Consider the following 20,727-nt stretch of genomic DNA (forward strand, 5'->3'; position numbering starts at 1 on the left):
TTGTTGAATATATATTCTGTGCTTTTGGGTTGTACTTCTCTTTCTTCTATCCTTATTATTCTTAGGTTTGGTTTTTAATGGTGTCCCATATTTTTTGGATACATTGTGTTGGATTTAACATTTGCTTTGACTGATGAATCTCTTTCTTCTATAATATCTTCAATGCCTGAGATTCTCTCTTCCCTCTCTTGTATTCTGCTGTTTACGCTTGCATTTGTGGTTCCTGATTGTTTACCCATATTTTCCATTCCTACAATACCTTCGGTTTGTGTTTTATTTATTATCTCTATATTGATTTTCAAGTCTTGAATCATTTCTTTTACCAGTTTGATTACTTTTTATTTGTTTTTTTTAAGGAATTTGTTGATTTCTTCCAATTTTTTGTTTGTCCTTTCCTCCACTTCTTTGAGGGAATTTTTCATTTCCTCTTTAAGGGCCCCATAATTTTTCTAAAGCTATTTTTTAGGTTGTTTTCTTCTGCTTCATAGCTGTTGTAGGGCCAATAGTTTTGTTGGTGTTGTGTTGCTCTTTGTGGTGTTGAGTGTGTTCTTACTTGGCTACCCATCTTTTCCTCCAACTGGTGTAGTTGGGGCTGTGTCACTGGTGATCATTCTTCCAGGTGGCAGTGGGCCTAAGGCTCAGATAGTCACTCCTCATGGCTGAGACAGGGCCAGGTTTCCTGTTATGCTGGAGGTCAGTCGTGGCACTCTCGGAGGTCACTTGGTGCTTCTGGAGGATGCTCGGGCCTGCCTGCTTCCCTCCCCAAAGATTGCTCCTGTCTCCTTCTTTTTATACCATAGTAGCAATGCTGTGGTAAAATCAAATGCCTGAGAGCTTATACCTTTATGAGATAAACCAACATTTTGTTGGAGGAAGGCCACTTGTTCGTCCTGGCTGCCCAGAACCAAAATATCTACACAGAAACTGTATTATTTAAATCACTGCTTGGCCTATTCACTCTAGCTTCTTATTGGCTAACTCTTACACATTAATTTAACCTATTTCTGGTAATCTGTGTATTGCCATGTGGTTGTGGTTTACAGGGTAAAGTTCCATCTGGCGGGGCTATATGGCTTCTCTCTGACTCCACCCTTCTTTTCCCCAGCATTCAGTTTAGTTTTCCCCACCTAGCTCTGTTCCCCTATAGCTCTGCTATAGGCCCAAAGCAGTTCCTTTATTAACCAATGATATTCACAGCATACAGAGGGGAATCTCACATCAATCTATGGCTTTAAAACATGTTTATTAACTAAAGATCCATGGGAGTCCCAGTTAAACTTTTGATCACAATGAGATCATGATTAATACTGTACTGAACTGACTCTGGTTCAAAGCTTAAGAATATGGCTATTAAGTTAATCTATGTATCTATGTTGATAGGTGAAAGTCTTTGAACTGCTGAGAACATTCTCCAATCCTTACATCGCCAAAGGCATTAGTACCTTTGCAAGTATGAAAAACACCACCCTACCTCATATATAGATTAGTTAAAACATAAATATTTTCTTTGATTTGCAAAATTTTAAGCAGAAAACATAAGCAGTGTGATGAAATCTTTTAAGTAGAATTATTTAGCTTACATGAATGACTTGATCTGACGAGCTAAGTCAGATATTTTTGTACTTTGAAAATATTGTCTATAAGGATTTATCTGCACACAGCAAATGTATTACTGACTTTAGCGTTTACAAAGTGTTTTTTTTTTTTCCTTTTTGAGTTCTGAGGATTGAAGCAAGGACTCTGCACATGCTGGGTAAACTCTCTGCTGTCATTTCTTCGCAAAAATATTTGCTTTCCTTCTCAAGCGAGATTCTGAATCATGGCTGACTAACTACACACAGGGGGCCGCATCTTGAAACTACAGAAGAGAGAAGTCTCAGCAGGTCATTTTTCTAGCGACACATTTCCAAGGTGTCACTAAGTGCTGCCTAAGAAACCCTTCAAGTGCACAATGTGTTGTCCAGGATTCCTTCCAAAAGCTGTTGGTGTGCTTCAAGGTGACTTCATGTATTCCCATGAGTGGGTCATCTTATCGACCTTCACTCTGCCCTTTGGCTTGACTGCACATCAGACATTGTTAGAACCATATCCAATGGGTCACTCTTCCTTTCAAGAAAGACTGCATCTTGGAAATCTCCACAATTACTATGTTAAACTGAAAGCAGAAAATATATTTTCTGAAGTTAATCAGTCAACAGAACACCTGTCATCCAACTGTGTGCCATGTATATACAATTTCAAGAAACATTGGCCATCTAGTACTTAAAATTTTAGGGATTTGGGCAATACCCAATGCAGAACAGATGAATTTTATGGTTTCTTTATGCATTTGCACAAATTAAAATCTAAGACTTCACTTGGTTTGTTTGGATCCCTTTCTTCAATTAGCTCTGTATGCAGAGAAGGCCAGACGGCAGTTTTCGGAAAACAATCCAACTTCCTCTGTGAGTTGTTAGCCGTGTGTGTGTATGTCACTGTGACAGGGCAAATGCCTGGATTAAAAGTCGATTGTGCTGTATCAGTTCCTCCCAGCAACAGGTTTCATAAACACAAACCTACAGAATCATGAAAAATCTTTTCATGCAGTAATTTGCATTTCATTTATGAGAGCCGTAGGGATAAGCTCCCCAAAGGTAGATCTTACATCTAAATATTCAATAAACGATTCTTGCTTATAGTGTGTGTGTGTGTGTGTGTGTGTGTGTGAGAGAGAGAGAGAGAGAGAGAGAGAGAGAGAGAGAGAGAGAGAGAGAGAAAGAAAGAGAGAGAGGACAGAGGTTAGAGGTTGACCTTGGTTCTCTTTCTTGATTGCTCTCTGTCATACTTTTTTGAGACAGGATCTCTCTCATGGAACCTGGAATTTGCTGATTTAGTTAATCTGGCTAGCCAGAAAACTCCAGAGATCTTCCCACATCTGCCTTCTAGTCTCAGGATTACTGGTTCCAGTATGCCTGGCTCTTTATGCAGGTTCTGGGGATCCAAACTCCAGTCCTCATGCTTCTAAGGCATCTGAGCTATCCTCCCAGGCCTGTCATCTTTAAAAAACAGTCCCTGATTACAATATTTTAATTGCATAGTGGAACAGCCTTTAAAGAAGTTACCAATTCCACAGAAAGACTTTGGCAAGCTCTAGGAAATCAGTGAAGTGAATCGGGCTTGGGAGGCTGAGTAGGTGATAACTTAGACAGCGGTGAAGCCCAGGTCTTCCTAATCCTAGAAGAATATTCTGCTTTTTCTTCTATTTCTTCTAAATAGCATTTGAACCTCGAGATGCTTGTTTCCTGGAGATTACCCAGGGGAAAAAGAATAAACTACATTTTTTTCCTTCCCTCACATTGTCTATATATATATATATATATATATATATATATATATCTTTTGTTTGCATATCTATTAAAATATTCCTTAGAGATATAACTGTGACAGCAAGATGGCACACTAGGTAAAGCACTTGCTTCCATGCCTGACGACCTCAATCTGATCCCTGGGATCCACATGCTGGAAGGAGAGAACAGACTCCTGGAAGTTGCCCTCTGACCTCCACACCCACACCACTGTGGCACATACATATATATGATAAATGAATGAGAGTATGTAATAGTGCAATTGGCCAGAGAAACTAACTTTTCTTTCATTTGAAGAGGTTTAATTGGGCACCCGGTGCCTGTTTATGAGGCAGCCAACTGCCAAGTGGAAAAAAACCAGTCTGTCGCTTCAATTCTATTGGAAACCTGGCATATCTAACTAAAGGGTTTTTAATGGGTTCTCTTGGTTTTTCAAGACAGGGTTTCTCTGTAGCTTTGGAGTCTGCCCTGGAACTAGCTCTTGTAGACCAAGCTGGCCTGGAACTCACAGAGATCCGCCTGCCTCTGCCTCCCAAGTGCTGGGATTAAAGGTGTGTGCCACTACTGCTCGACTTTTTAATGGATTCTTAAAACCAACTGCTTGGTCATTTAGCTACCAGTGGGGTAGAAGGTAGAATTTGATGGACAGACTGATTGCCAAATGAGTCATTCATTTGCTCATCCACGAGTCAACTATACAGTAGCGCTTCAATCCTGAGAGGTACGAAGAATGAGGGGAACTGCTTCAGCAAGTAGGGGATACCTTGCCTTCAGGAACTTCAGGCTGATGGGAAAGTGAATGATTCCGCAAATGAGAAGAAAGAGTAGCAAAGGCCCTGAAGGAAAATGCTGGCAGGCCAACCTTCCATTTGGACAGTTAGGTGAGGCAAACTTCCTGCTGTGAACTGAGGCATAGGAGATAAACACATGTGCAATGGAGGCGGCACTGACGGACATTGCGTGTTGGAGCCTACAGGGTTTGGGAGGTACAGCCACAGCTGAGAAGATGACTGCATATTTCCTGGGTGTGCTGACCGTGTCACACAGCCATAAAGCACTTCTCCAGGCCTGTATCAAGCCTCTCACTAGGGGAAGAGAGACGGAAGAAGATGCAGGGCATCTGGCTTGAGTCCACGGTTGGTTCTTTGTCTTTCCCCTTTCACCGTGTGGCTTGTTTCTTGTCTAGACTTTGTCCAGGGCTGAGGTTGAACCTTAACAATCTTGCTCCTTCCTAAGTGTTACCTGTTTCTGGAGTTAATGTGATCACCTGTAGTGATAAAGGATGTATAACAGGTCTACACTCTGACTCCTAGTATGTCAGGCAGCTTGGAGAAGGGTCGGGCGTTTGCGAGATTTGGGAATCAGTGGTGAGAATGGAATAGAGTGCGCAGCAGAAAGTGCACAAAGGCAGAAATGTACCTTGTATCTTTACTGCCATTTTTCTTTCCCTTGCTTCCGTCCTCTTCCCTATTGTCCTCTTCCTGCATCTTTCTCTGTCCCTCTCTTTCATTCTTTTAAAATAAGAAATCACACATAGGAGATCAGAAACTGTAAAGGTTCAGCTAAATAATGGCCAAGACAATTTCCATACTGTCTCTATGCAGGATGCAAAGCAAAGTGTTGCTAACACTGCCGTCCCCTCCTTATGTGAGTTCCCCTGTCCCTGTTAGAGATGACCATGATCCTATTATAATATCCTGTTATGGGATTGTACTGCCAATATACCAACTATAACATGCATTTGCCCCTCTTTCTTTGCTGTTTTAACACTTAGGTATATGTTGTGCCTGGTGCTTATATCTCTATAAATGGAATATGACAGAATATATTGTCTAATCTCAATTATTTTGGTTAACCTTATATTATTAAAGGACATTTTGAAACTGATTTTAAATATATGGATATAAGATAATATAAAGAACGCCCATTGCCTTTCACCAAGAATTATTTAAAAATATCAAAAATTATTTAAAAAATTGTCTCTGACTGGAGAGATGGGTCAGTGATTAAGAGCACTGGCTACTCTTCCAGAGGACACTGGTTCAATTGCCAGCACTCACATCATAGCTCACAACTGTCTGTAACTCCAGTTCCATGGGATCTGACACCCTCACACAGACATACGTGCAGGCAAAACACCATATGAAAGTAGATGAATTTTAAAAAGTTACCTCACTTGTTTATTTATGTGCTATCTTCCTATATATACATAATTTTCTGAATAATTTGAAACTAAGTTATAAACATCATAGCATTTTTCACAAATACTTTAGTGCATATTTCCAAAGAATAGAGATATTCTCATATAACCACAGTACAGCTATCAGCTTCATAAAATTACATGGGTACAATATAATCTACTGTTAGAATCCAATTTTGTAATTTGACGTAATGATCCCTTACCATGTAAGGGATCTTTTCCTGTAATGGCTCCTCTGAATACAGAACCCCACTTAGGGTTAGCTGAGGTATTCTGCTGTTGTTTCTTCTTAGCTTCCTTTGATCTGGGATGTATCCTTATCCTTTATAAAAATCACATTATTGATTATTATAGTAAACATCCCTCTTCTTTTTAATAGAATATAACTCAGTTTGTCTCCCATATTCTATGTTTTAAAGCTGTCTGTTAAATAGACTTTAAATAGCATCCGCAACATCTTATGTTCAGGGATCCAGGAGCTGTGGTGGTTAACTATTGCAACATGAATGATCAGTCTATCAGTACACGCAGAGAGATTAAGCGAATTGTTTGGAGACTGAATTGAAGAAACCCTATTGTAGATCTACAAATACATTCTCAGATATACCTATGGAATCCACCTGATGTCAGAACGGTGACCTGGAAAAAACACAAGGTCTTTGAGGGATTGCAAATCCAAGCCCACAAAAATGGTAGTAATCACAGTCCTAAGGCTTCAGTGCTAAATATCTGTTCTGAAAAGAAGTAAAACTCCCAGTGCCCGAAACCATTGAACTAGCATGGGGGCATTAGGATGTACAGTTAATTGGAAAATGACTGGTGGTCCATAAACCTCAGAGACTCTAATAGTCAGGGTGCTCTTGAGACTTTTAAAAATACTTTTAATCAAATGGACTCAAATCCTTTTGGTTAAGGTTTTTTTCTCAATTACTGGTTCCCTTTCTATGCAAACCAACGAAATTCCTGTTATTGACTTGGCTCCCATCAGGATAGCCTTTCTCCTGTCTGAGAGTAATGGTCTTTGTTGATACTCCGCTTTGAAGTCGGTACAGGGTTGCACTACATGACCAGTTTTACGATAATAACCCCACATTTGAGCCAAAAGAATTCCAAGAACTAAGTCTGTTCCAGGAAGTGGTTTTAACCTCCATTCTTCCCCATTCAAACTCTGTATTAATTCTGCAGCTCACTGCTTTGAAAAGACAGAGGTGTGTGCATTTCATATGCGTTTTCTAGTTGTCTGAAAGTCTAGCCTTCCTCCTAATTCTGTTCCACTGATTCAGGTAGTGGGATTGTGGAAATATTTCTCTCTTTCTGGGCTTGATATGTCTCATCGAGGATCTGATTGCTAATCATTGGAATCAGATGTTGGTTGACCTTCGGGTAGGTACATCTTTCTAACAAAGGTGGCAGATAGAGCATTTTAATGACACCTGAAAAAAATCTTCTGATTCAACAATAAGCTAAAGTTCCAAGTACCTTTAGGAACTGTAAATTGTTGGAAAGAGATAATACATATCACTTTGGGACAGTAGTTTTTGCATAAAGACTATGATGCTAAGTAGCAGATATGTAGCAAAAGAATTTCCATGTCCAGATGACCTAGACACCGAGTAACGAGATGGAGGCGCCAAGCAATGCACTAATACAAAAGCGTCAGGTTTCTAGAGAGTAAAGATTGGGGAATTAGGAAATCTAGTCAGCAGGGTACAATAAGAGGAAGTATAAATTTGGTGAGCATGAAAGCAGCTGAGGAATCCAAGAAGCCATAATTAAAGCTCAAAGAACCGTAGTCCTTCTGAAAGAGAAAATAGGACTTAGCACAGATAGTCTGTGAGTAACACCAGAGAATGCTCTGAGCTATTCAAGGAGCTGATAAGGGAACCCAAACACCAGCGAATGGCTACCCTGTTTCTGGGTCAAAACGGTAGAGGGGCTCAGGAGGGCTGTGAGAGAAAAACACTCAGGGTCTCCTGGAGTCCCTGCCAAAAAAGTGGACAGAAATAAACCAAAGCAGTAATTTGTAATCATGACTGTGGTGAGGGTCACAGCAGAGCTTTTAAATCCAGAATGAGAAATGAAAACAAAACCCAGAAGGGCACGCTTAAGAAAACAAAAGCTCATAACCTTAGAGAAGCCAGGTAACAAGGAGAACCCTAAGAGGTACGCGTAGATTGCCCTAGGAAGGGAAAATAGATGAGATCTACTGGGTAAACTGAGGCCGGGGGCAGTAGAGGGGAGAGGATTGGGGAAGGGAACATGAGGAAACAGAAGGGTAGAGATGGGGAGGGATGGAGAGGGAGAGCAATGAAGAAGATATCCTGATAAAGGGAACCATTATGGGATTAGGGAGAAACCTGATGCTAGAGAAATTCCCAGGAATCCACAAGAATGACCCCAGCTATGACTCTTAGCAATAGTGGAGAGGGTGCCTGAACTGACCTTCTCCTGTAATCAGATTGGTAACTACCTTAATCTTCATCATAGAACCTTCATCCAGTAACTGATGGAAGCAGATGCAGCAATCCACAGCCAAGCACTGGGTAGGGCTCCGGATGTCCAGTAGAGGAGAGGAGGAAGGGATTATACAATCAAGAGGGGTCTAGATCATGACTGCAAAGCCCACAGAGACAGCTGACCTGAGCTCCGGGGAGCTCATAGACTCTGGACTGACAGCTGGGGAGCCTGCATGGGACTGAACTAGGCCCTCTGCATGTGGGTGACAGTTGTGTGGCTTGGTCTGTTTGTAGGGCCCCTGGCAATGGGTTGACGATCTGTCCCTGGTACATGAATTGGCTTTTTGGAGCCCATTCCCTATGTTGGGATTCCTTGCTCAGCCTTGATGCAGAGGGGAGGGACTTGGTCTTACCTCAACTTGATATGCCATGCCTTGTTAACTCCCCTTAGGAGGCCTTACCCTTTTTGAGGAGTGGGTGTGGGCAGATGTTCAGATGTGGGGAGTGGGGGGCAGGAGAAAGAGAGGGAGAACTGTGGCTGGTATGTAAAATGAATAAAAACTTAAAATTAAAAAAAAATGAGAACAAAAGCCTCACTTTGCTGAAATGCTTAATTTTGAAAAGTAACTGAGTTCTTTAAAGGAGAGAGTAGACAAAGAACACAGAATAGTTAATTTCAGTCAATAACTAGCATGTTAGATTCTGGTTAGATGCATGATTCAAGTGCATCAGGCCATGAAGAGGGAGATTTGGCGAAAAGTTCAAAAAAATTACTTGGGGTTCAGAAAACAAATATTTTGGGTATAAAAGGAGACCCGAGAACAGAGGCAGCTTTGAGAAAGTCATTTGAAAGGAATCAGTATGGAGCATTTGTTCTGGCATGGAGTGAAAACAGAAAAAAAGGAAGGTTCTTGAGAACACAGATATAAACAGGGAGATACATCTGTGTGATGTCAGAATGCTTCCCCACCCATTTCTTCCTCTCTCCTTTTCTCTCTCCCTGTCTCCCTCTTTCCCTTTCTTTCAGCAGGGCCTAGCTTTGAACTTTCTTCGTAGGCTATAGCAACTTTAAACTTCAGAGCTTCCTGTTGCCGTTTTGAGCACTGGATACCGTATACCACCGTGCCCAGTCTGTGTGGTGCTGGAGATCATATCCAAGGCTCTGTGCATTCTAGGAGGAAGCTCTACCAACTGATCTACGTCCCCAGCCTTCATTTCCTCCTGACGATATCCCAGGGACCATGTGCTGTTTCCACCTCTGTTTAGATGCTACCTTTGTGTAGCTGCCCCTGGTGATGGTCTCCATGAGAACAACCAATTGTCACAGAAAGAAGTGGGGCAGCATAGAAAGTCTGTCTGTTTGGGTTGAAAGGGGTCTTGCCTATTATTGAGTTCAACCCTGGAGGAGGCATGGAAGTCTTTGCTTGCACAGATAAGCACTAGACCAGTGGTTCTCAACCTTCCTATTGCTGGGACCCTTTAGTACAGTTCCTCCTGTTGTGGGGACCCCCAACCATAAAATTATTTTTGTTGCTACTTCATTGCTGTAATTTTGCTACTGTTATGAATTATAATGTAAATATTTTGGGAGATAGAGGTTTGTCAAAGGGATTGCGACCCACAGGTTTGAGAACCACCATAGGGGACCCCAGAATGCTAAGCACCCAGGGCTGTTCTGTTGTGTGATGTTTTGATTGCAATTTGATTTGAATCAGAGGGAAGAATTAGCCACTAACAAACCATAGAGGTTGTGGAGGACTGAGTAAGTAGCAAGGTGGGGCTTAGGGAGGAGTTTGGTCCTTTTGGATGGAGAAACAGGAGAGCTAGGAAGTCACTGGTGGCTTCTCAACTGCTTCTCTGATCACTCAGGTTCTTACCCCGATATCTGATGGCCGATTTTTTATTGATAAAGAATTGTTAGTTAAATGCTTCATTGTTCTTTCAAGGGAAGAAATGCAATACCTGTTATCTGCCCAGAAGGCTGGAGTGGAAGTGCTTCCTAGCCTGGGACCTTTGCACTTATGTGATTAGAGACTTTTCCAAAGCTGGATCCTCCCTGAGACCCCTCTCTTATGTTTGTTTGTTTGTTTTTTTCCCCCAGCCATTCTATAGAACCTATCTTTATGGACTTTAGGAAGAGTTTTGACTAGTCAGGTCTGATCTGTATTTCACTTCCTTTGTTTTTTAAGGAGATTTGTGTAAGCTTTGTTGTACATGCAAGATTGAGTTCATTATCACCAGGATAGTTTTCCTCGAATTGTGTCAGGCTTAAATATGCCTAAAACAGATTATTCGGGGTCAGAATCCAGAAGCTTGAATAACATCAGCTACTGAGTTATGTAGAGCCAAACCACCTCCTTGCCTCCCTCATCTTGACTCTCTGTGGCCGGTTAACACCACAGAGACTCTTCCACAACTCTGCCATTTACAGATGACAAAAGAGACCAGAAATAGGCATGGCCTGTGGAAGTTATTTTTACACGGGAGAATACCTATCAGCGAGTCTCACCTTTAAGAAAATGCCAATGGCCATTTCTGGGGGCACCCTTCCTGTGGATAATTTAATTTGGGGAAGGAATCTGCTTTTCTTTGTGTGAAGCTAAGGAAAGACAGATGTCCTAAGTTTGGCCATTCATCTCTCTCTCTCTGGAAACTTGGGTTCTGAAGCGAAGACCAGGGGAAACTTAGTGACCACGGTCGCATCAATGGGACCTCGCACAGAGTAGACAGTTCCTTCTGTTCTGAGATTTCAAATTTCCTTAGTTTTTTTTTTTACTCATTTCAAAGTTTAGTTTTTAGGCTCTATTTTGCTTTTGATGATTTTATTTCCCTTTCAAATAGTATTCTTCATTCTTTAACAATGTCATACATGTACATAACATATGGCCTCGTCTCTTCCCAACCTATTAATTTATTTAATTTTAAATGTTTGCATTTTTTGAGATTAAAATTTAATTACATTGTTTGCTTCTTCCTCTTTTCCTCCTCCAATTCTTTTCATGTACCCCTTGCTGAGGAGGTCTTTTCTTTTAGGGAATGAAAGATGGAGACAACATTGGCTGTGGCAATAGCAACTGAGATCCAAACAGAAATCGTTGTTAGTAGTAAATTGTTCTCGTGAAGGTGTGACAGAAGGTATGCTTTTCTGTCAGGTAAACAGAATGCATGACAAAGCAGCAGAAGGACACCATTCACACGCGGGGACATTTTCCTTCCTACAGACACAAGCGATTGTCCAGACCTTTATCCCACAAGAACAATGTGATACAACTTTCCAATCTGTTCACAGTGGCCTGTGAGAGAGTGGGGGGAATGAATGAGCAGACAGTACTGAAGAGTTTAAAATTTAGAAATCTAGTAGCACTTTCCAAAAGGAAGTTAGGAAGCCAGGAAGCCTTGTCTTCTTCCCCATTTAGGAGATCCGCCTGACCTGGCTTCCTTAAGAATCAACAGGTGAAAACATGTGACAATCTTGTGGAGTGGTGAATTCTGGGTAAATGCTTCAGCCACATTTAGATACAGATAAAAGTGTTTCTTAGAACCAGAGAAACACTGTTTAGATTGAAGGATTTTAATGCTTTGGAGACAGAATTATTGAGAGTTTTGGATATTGCAGTTACATTTATTTTTTAATGTTTTTTATTCTTACATACATTACAACCCAATCACAGTTTCCCCTACCTCCACTCCTTCCAATTCCCTCACCCCTAGATCTACCCCTCCTCTGTTTCCCTTAAAACAATAAAAAAGAGCAGGCCTCCTAGGGATATCAAATGAACATGACATAACAAATTATAATAAGCTTTTTACCTGCACTTGAAATCCTTTTTCTCTGGGTCACCTTGTAATTATATTTGTTAGTATCATGTGATACCTCAAGTTAAAAAAACAAGTTCTTTCCCCAAATAATCATTTTTTAAAAAAATTAAATCAGGGCATGTGTGCCATTGACCACAGGTTTTCCCATCTCTGGTGTTCTCTGGACTTCACTTTGCATTCTGCTCTATGATGGGAGGTCTTTCAAGTGATCATGCTCCCCAGGGGCTGGGTAGGGGGCTGCTTGAGGTTAGGTCACACAACTCGGGGTAGTTCATTAGCCCCTTCCATCAGATGGGGATATGGTAAGACAGTGCCACTAGAAGTGATTCTTATTTGGTATTAAATCTGTCAACACTAAGAAATAAATGGCTCTTGCTCATATGACATATGAGCAAGTAATTTGTTACAGCAGTTTTCACAGACTAAGAAAGTATGTATGTATATATGTGTGTGTATGTATGCATGCATGCATGCATCTCTCTCTCTCTCTCTCTCTCTCTCTCTCTCTCTATCTGTTCATCCATCCATATCTATCTACCCATCTATCAGCTAGCCCTTTCTCTGTATATGTGTATGCATATGGATATATCTATATGTCAATTAAGGTGGCTAGCATTGCTTGGCACTGCCGTGTTTTCACGCTGTTTCACTGAACTCTGCTGAGTGTCACAGAGCACTGGGAAGCAGCTGATACAGCCCCCATACTCCCTACCATGTGTGTGTGTTCCAAGTTCAAACTGAAACTCTCACACCATATTGCTGTGTGCCTCTGAGGGCTAAAAGAAAAGAGGAAGTTTGTGAGGATACATCACATGGTAGGTACTCTCATGTGCTGATGCAGAAAGTATCAATTTGAATACAAAACTCCTGAATCCATTCAAGCCAGTCACATGCCTTCTCTGTTTTGCATTCTAGGAACAAATCCATGGCGATCTCTATGCAAGTTTCCTAAAAGATGCATACCAAAATGTTCATAGTATGAAGTTGGAATACAAACAAACGCCATTTAAAGGAGAGTGGATAAATTCATATGGTTGAGAATTAACTACAAGCATATGAAATGACATGGACGGCTCTCAAATTGGTGAACAGAAGAAGCCAGCCTTTGGTGTGCACAGAGAGCACAAGGCTCTGTGTATAAAGTTCATGAGCAGCTGAAATAATTGATGGGGTGAGAGAAACTGGGGTAGACTCTTGCTTGAGGATGGCATGTAGGTGCTGAGTGGGAATATGAGGGGGCTCCTGGAGTGTTGGTTGTTCTCAATCTTAACTGATTTCTGGTTACATAAAGGCTTTGTGGGTGCTGGGTAGGATACTCTACTAACTGAGCTACACGCTCAGCCTAGAGTTACAAATGTCCAATCATTGTGCAGTACACTTTCTTATAATATAAACCGTATGACAGCGGCTTCTGTCACCTTGAGTAAGGACACCGTTCCCTTTTGCTTCTTGTCTGTAAGCAAACCATCCTTCTCTGAGAGAACAACATAAACCTTATTCTGGTTTAGATGACATCTCCTCTGTTGCCTCCTTAACAGGGACACAGTGTGTTTGGCTTCTAGCCCAAGTGTGCCCTCATCAACACCGAGGAGCCAGTTCTGGGGGAGGGCAGGGTGTAGTCTTGCCCTACTTGGTTCTAACAACATCCTCAGAAAGAGGTAATTGCTTTCCTTTCTGCATCTCCATGGTGGGCTACCTCTGGAAATTTATCATAAGGAAATAAGATTGGCATTGGTAAGAGAAGCCATCACATAAGGTATAAGATCCTCAGAAACAAAATACAATTGAATTGCGCTTAAATCCAGTTTTACTTTTTTTTCATCCTAAAAAACTTCCAGAAAATTCAAAAGACATAAAAAAAAAAGCAAATGTATGTGTATGCACAGATGCAGACATCTAGGTAAAGAACACCGAAGACAAATGATAAGCAGAATCAGGCAGGATTTGCCATCATACAAAGAAGACTTGAACATACCGGTCAGAAAAGAGTGACCAGTCCTCGGGGGCTGGAGAGATGGCTTAGAGGTTAAGAGCATTGCCTGCTCTTCCAAAGGTCCTGAGTTCAACTCCCAGCAACCACATGGTGGCTCACAACCATCTGTAATGGGGTCTGGTGCCCTCTTCTGGCCTGCAGGCATACACACAGACAGAATATTGTATACATAATAAATAAATAAATATTTAAAAAAAAAAAAAAGAGTGACCAGTCCAGTGGGAAATTGAGCAAGCACTATCAAGGAAATATAAGAATCTCATAAATATAAGAAAGGAGCTTAATTCTATCCGTAGTTATCACATGCAAATTAGAGTGATTAGGTTCAACTTAGTTGAAAAAAACCCCATTGTAATGTCTAAAGGTTTGATTAAAATGTAATGTGTCTGATGATATCATTGACACGGCTGTTGCTGAATATGCAAAATGGTACAATATTTTTGGAAGACTATTCAGTGGTGGCAATCAACATTTTAGATATACAATTATTAAGACACCAAGTACAAGTATGATCTTCTAAATAAGTATACATAACCACCAAATTATAAACATAAGTATTTACACAAAAGAATTATTATGCTTCTGTATAGCAGACTACCAGGAATCAGCTAGGGATGGGAATTGGATTTATATGTTCTGTTTTAAAATCTGCTTTCAGGCCGGGGGGTGGTGACACACGCCTTTAATCCCAGCACTCGGGAGGCAGAGGCAGGCAGATCTCTGGGAGTTCGAGGTCAGCCTGGTCTACAAGAGCTAGTTCCAGGACAGGAACCAAAGCTACAGAGAAACCCTGTCTTGGAAAAAAAATAAAAAAAACCAAAACAATAAAATCTTCTTTCAATAGTAAGAAGTGAGACATGTATGTATATGTGTATATATGTGCATATATGTGTTTGCATATACATATTACATGTATTACACACATATTTATACATACACATATTCACATGTGTGTGTATATAAGACACATACTTAAACTCTAGGTTTGATTCCCAGCACCATATAAAAAGAGATTGAGTTCAGAAAGAAGGAAGGAAGGGAGGAAGGGATGAAGGGAGGAAAGAAATATGGAAGGAAAAAAGGAAGAAAAGAAGGAAAGAAAGAAAGAGGTGAAGGACACTTCAATCCTATTTACAGAAACAAGAAGAAAACAAGTAGAGACATGGGGAAATGAGTATGTATGTACACAGATATAGTTATGTATATCTATGTATCCATGTACTCACTTGCATTTGTGTAAGATCTTTCTAGAAGGAGAGGAAAGTAGTTAAGAGTGTTATAGATCCCTTTCCAGATAAGCCACTACCTTTCTCTCCAGTGTTTGGCAAGATTTGAGAAGGAGAGAGCTTTCCATGGCTTTTCTAGTCAAGTCCAGAAATAAGAGAAGGCAGTCTAAAACTGTCCCCCATATCTAGAAAGAAACAACTGCAGTCGTCTTTGTGACGATCCCTTTCTGAGAATTTTTTCTATTGCTGCCAATTCTAGGTGACAACGGAAATAGGTATGAAGTTCACGGATACCCTTGCCACCCAGTAAGCCTCAGATTCCTCAGCAACTACTGCTGCAGACGTGCAGGAAGGGGGTTGTCCCCTGATGACCTGGAGATGGACGACACAGGAGAGGAAATGCTGTCTGTGTTTTGCCATCACAGACACGGTCTTGCTGATCCGATGCGGAGGCACAGAGCAAGCGCACTAGAAGTGCTTATGCGAGTCCGTTAGAGATCCTAGACTCTACTAAAGACAGGCCAGAGAAACCAGCTCATGCGCAAGGAGCATGAACTGTTTTTATTGCGTTTCTCATTCTTCAGTTACTGACCTCTAGCTCCTCTCTTTCCCTTACCGCATAATCTCATCCTATTTTATTTCGAAAACAGTGATTTGTTTACCCTTTGTCCCTTGGTATGGATGGAGACTCCCTGTCAGATGGACAAACCTAATTAATTTACATATGTAGCATCTTAAACAGTTGCTAGACATTTTCATGGAAAGATCATTCTTAGATTACGTTTATCAGTATTCTCAGGCCAACACTGTTAAGTTCCCACTCAATGGTGTGGGAAAATAACGGTTGTTACATACATTTTAATTCATGCCCTATGAAAACACCAACAGATAAAGAATTCTCCAAGCTGGAATTCTGATGACTGAGTTGGAATTATTTTTTTTGTTTTGTTTTAAAAAAAGACTGTTTTCCAGAGTTTGCAGGGAAGCATTCCTTAAAGGACTGAAAATTTTACACAGCATTAATTCTATTGCACGAGGCTATTTTGGGTGCACATTGTCAACAGACCTTAGTGGCTAGTTTATTTCAAATGCACAGCTAACATACTTCACATACTAGGAATTGACGCCAAAAGAAGTCATAACCAAGTCCACAGTCTCAAGACTTGGTACCCAGGAACTGGAGAACTCGAGTTGGAAAACAGATGCAATGTGGTAGGGTGAACATGTGACCGCAGGGGTCTAGCATTCCAGGGTCTAGTCTCAGTTCTGCCCAGAACTCTTTCAGACAAAGGGTGACCCAACTGAATACCCCAAGCTCCTTTGGACAGTAAAAGAGAGGGGCTTGATGAAGGTGGAGGGCTTTGCCCCTTTTTCAGCTTTGTAAAAGTTGACATAGGGGGGCTGGAGAGATTATTCAGAGGTTAAGAGCACTGGCTGCTCTTCCAGAGGTCCTGAGTTCAATTCCCAGCAACCACATGGTGGCTCACAACCATCTGTACTGAGATATGGCGCCCTTCTCTGGCGTGCGGGCATACATCGAGGCAGAATGTTGTATACATAATAAATAAATAAATCTTTAAAAAAAAAAGTTGACATAGATGCTATCAAGCTCCATTTTCCAGTAAGCTCTTTCTTTCCAAAGACTTATTTAACATTTAATTGTGTGTGTGTGCGTGTGTGCGGTGCTTCTATGTATTGGTATGTACATGTCAAAAAAAAGACATTAATATAAAAATTTTAATGTGTCTGATTACCCATAGGCAATGCACTTTACTTGTCCACACCACAGAAATTTATTATATAAGTTAAAAATCTAAATAAATAATAAATACAGGAATTTTTTTTTTATCGTAGAAGATCAATATAATGCATTCAACCTCCATCATAACCAACCTCCTGTCAGTTTTACATCTGTGTTGGGATCATGAGTGTTGAGAAGAAGTCAGGTGTGGTTGAGACGTAAGAGATTTTGTTTTGTCCCCTCTTTGCCTTTCTGTGCAGGCCCAAACAGACTTTCCTAGATAAATCGTCTACTTGAAACCATATGCTTTTGGCTGCACAAGATGGCACATGTTGTAGTCTCAACAGTGGGGAAGGGGCAAGGCAAAGGGATTATGAGTTTGAGGCCAGCCTTGGTTACACAGCAAGCACCTGTCAGGGAGTGAGAATGGAAGGTGGAGGGAGAGGTGCAGGGGTGCAGGAAAAATAGAAAAAAATGAAAGACAGGCAAAAGGCAGAATTGTGACCCTTACCAGTGCAAATGGCAAGCAGAAATAGAAACAACAGGAAACGGTTGTTCAAAAATGGTGTGTCAGAACAAATTATCTTCCTTATTTCTAGTTTGACTTGTACATATCCTTACATATTTTCAAAGATTAATTGCCTACCATAGAGACAGCCTCCTACATGACTGCAATGGAGTGGTGACTTCTGTCAGGGGTTCATTGATAAATTTAGCCACTCTGGGTGAAGCCATGGGGGCACATGAAATGCTACACTGAGGGAGGGAAGGGAAATGTTTTCCAGAGGGTATAGACCAGCATTAGAGGCATGTGTGGGGATTTTTGATGTACTGTGTGGTGGTATAGGCTATAAGGAGAGACGTGAGTTCCAATAGATTCACTCTCTATCTTAGTTGGTTTTTATTGCATGAAGAGACACCACGTACACGGTAACTCTTACAAAGGAAAACATTTAACTGGGGTTGGTTTACGGTTCCAAGGTTTAGTCCATTATTGTCATGACAGGAAGCATGGCCAGATGCAGGCAGACACGGTACTGGAGAGGTGGCTGATGACAGGAAGAGACAGAGAGCCACTGAGCCTGACTTGAGCTTCTGAAACCTCAAAGTCCATCTCTAGTGACATACTTCCTCCAACAAAGCCACACCCACTCCAACAAGGTTACACCTCCCCAAAGTACCACTCCCTATAAGCCTATGGGGGCCATTTTCATTCAAACCACCGCATCACCAAAGTCTCCTTTTGCTTCTTCAGTGGGAATGCAGACAGCAAAGGGTAGAAACATGGACCGGCCTGATGGCACTGTGGGTAAAGGCACTTGTTCCCAAACCTACCAACCCGAGTTTGATCCTAGGACCCATGTGGCATAAGAAAGCTCTCACAAGCAGCCTCTGACCTCTACATGGCACACACACACAAGCATGCACACACACACACACATATGCACACACTCACGATAAATCTAAAAACTAAAGAAAAAAGTCAAAGGGACAGATTGTGAAGGGGAGGTAGCTATCTTCCAGGGCTTCCAAGTTGCCTGGATGGGTCATGTTAGCCCCTCATCTCTTCAATATTATCTCTGGTCCTCAGTTAACGAATCACACATTAATTCTAATTCTTTGACTTGCGTGTCTTCTCTATTTTACTTTCTTCAATCTTTTTTTTTTTTTTTTTTATGGTTTTTCGAGACAGGGTTTCTCTGTGGTTTTGGAGCCTGTCCTGGAACTAGCTCTTGTAGACCAGGCTGGTCTCGAACTCACAGAGATCCACCTGCCTCTGCCTCCCAAGTGCTGGGATTAAAGGCGTGCGCCACCACAGCCCGGCTTTCTTCAATCTTTATCAAATAACAGTCTTACATAATTCTTATTTTTGTTATACAATGTTTCAACTTCATTTTTCTCACCCTCAACCTCCTGAAATAAGGAAAGATAAGTAAAGTTAATTCTAAATTGGCTATTCTGCTGGCTTACTTGCATGGGAAGGATTCGTTTTGCCCTGGAGATGGAGGGCTTGTGAAGCAGTCTAGACTGACCTTGAACTCCCAGTCCTCAGCCTCTTGAATGTCAGAACCGCTTCTGTCATCTACTGTCATACCCTGCTAGACAGACCGCTTCATCAAAACGTCCAGCCTGGTCAGAGCCTCCGGTACTCATCTTGGTCAGAGGACAGCTTAGTGGTTCCAAATCTACACCCAGGTGAATCAGCAGCTCACCATCCTTTCTTCTGGCCCCATTCTAGCTTTGTGATGCTGGGCTCACAGCTGGGTCCCTCTCTGACTTATTTCTCAGCCCTAGTAGGTAGTTTGGTGGCCATACACACAAATCCTTTTCATATCCCCTTATTCCCAAATCTCGACTGGGCTGCTGCACCTAGCTCCCCAGGTCTCACAGAACATCAGAGTGGAAGGGAAGACTGCTCCTGATTCCTGCGGGGGATGCTATCTGTTTTCATCCTCTGTAGAAAGCAGGTTGTCAGTCCAGTGGCAGGCCTTCTTCCTCATTCATTGTCCAGGTCTAGTTCTCAGGGCATTTATTGAGCTTTCTCAAACCCCTGCTGCTAATCCATTTGTTCCAGGTCGTATTACAAGGCACCACGATGTTGATTTGTATGTGCTCCTGAGGTCACAGTTTTCCTTTGAATTGGTAACCTGTGAGTGAGACACACACACACACACACACACACACACACACACACACAGAGACAGAGAGAGACAGAGACAGAGACAGAGAGAGAGAGGAGACAGACAGAGAGAAAGAGACAGAGAGAGAAGGGGAGGGGGGAGAGAAAGAGGGGAGGGAGAGAGAGAGAGAGAGAGAGAGAGATACTCTTATTTCATATAAGATCTGAGTAAAATAAGCAACTTAAAGCATTTCCCTTTATGTCTGGTGAAACTGCCCCCAGACCCACAGAATATTTTACCACATGGGTCCACGTGGGGCAAACTGGTCATGCTCACAGAGGTGACAAATCTGTGGCATAGGTAAGAGGCTGAGAAGCGAGGGAATAGAGAGGGCGATTTGATGAGTGTTAAATCCCAAATCCTTAATGCTTCTCCCAGGTGTTAGCTGAGACAATAGGTTCTTTAGGAATAAATTACTTTTGTAGGTTTTCTCTTTTACCAATGATCTTAGAAAATGTATTTACTATTTATCTACCAGAGGACACGTAGTTCCAGTTGACCATCTTGATTTATAGTGGATTGTCCTTCTGGCTCATGGTGATGAAAAATGAAATTTTTCTGCTACAGTAACCAGTGATTTAAAATAAGCGTTATATGCGACTTTTTTTCATAAAGTCAGTTGAGCACAAGTTATCCAGAAGAAGTGCAAAGTCAAGAGTTGTATTTAAAATGCTGCTGTAGATCAATCTGCCAATGATAGACCACAGGAGAAATGTTTCCATCTTTTTATACTGAGCTTGAGACAAAAATCAGATGCTTTTACTTGTTTAGGGCAGTGCTTTTTTTTTGTTTGTTTTTGTCGCAACTTTTAGCAAATGTAGGTCTAGAACCCTGTTCTCCTGATCTTCTAATCTCATGCTTTGGACCTTTCATTTGTCTGTTCTCTGATTTTGTCTTAGGAGAACAAAGTAACCATCCGGAAGATGAGAGTCATTGTTGACTCTGGCTGCACCTCAGAACTACCAAAGCATATTGGGAAAAAAACGCATCCTACACTTATTGATTCTCATTTCAATTCTCCTAGGTGAACTATGTACAAGGCTAGTATCCTTTTGGGTATAAAAATTTATTGTACACGAAAGAATATTAGCACTATTGAATGCAAACGACTGAGAATATATCAAACTGGTAGGAACATGGCTGACTCTTCAGAAAGTGAGCAGGTTTAAACCGTTATGCCACTCTGACTGATTGGTCAGTCAAAGAGAAGGACTTGTGCCAAACACCACAGGGCCTTGGGGCATCAAGTGACTGTTCCGTGAGCCCG

Source organism: Chionomys nivalis, chromosome 2 (genome assembly GCF_950005125.1).
Source record: "Chionomys nivalis chromosome 2, mChiNiv1.1, whole genome shotgun sequence".
Lineage (NCBI taxonomy): Eukaryota > Metazoa > Chordata > Mammalia > Rodentia > Cricetidae > Chionomys > Chionomys nivalis.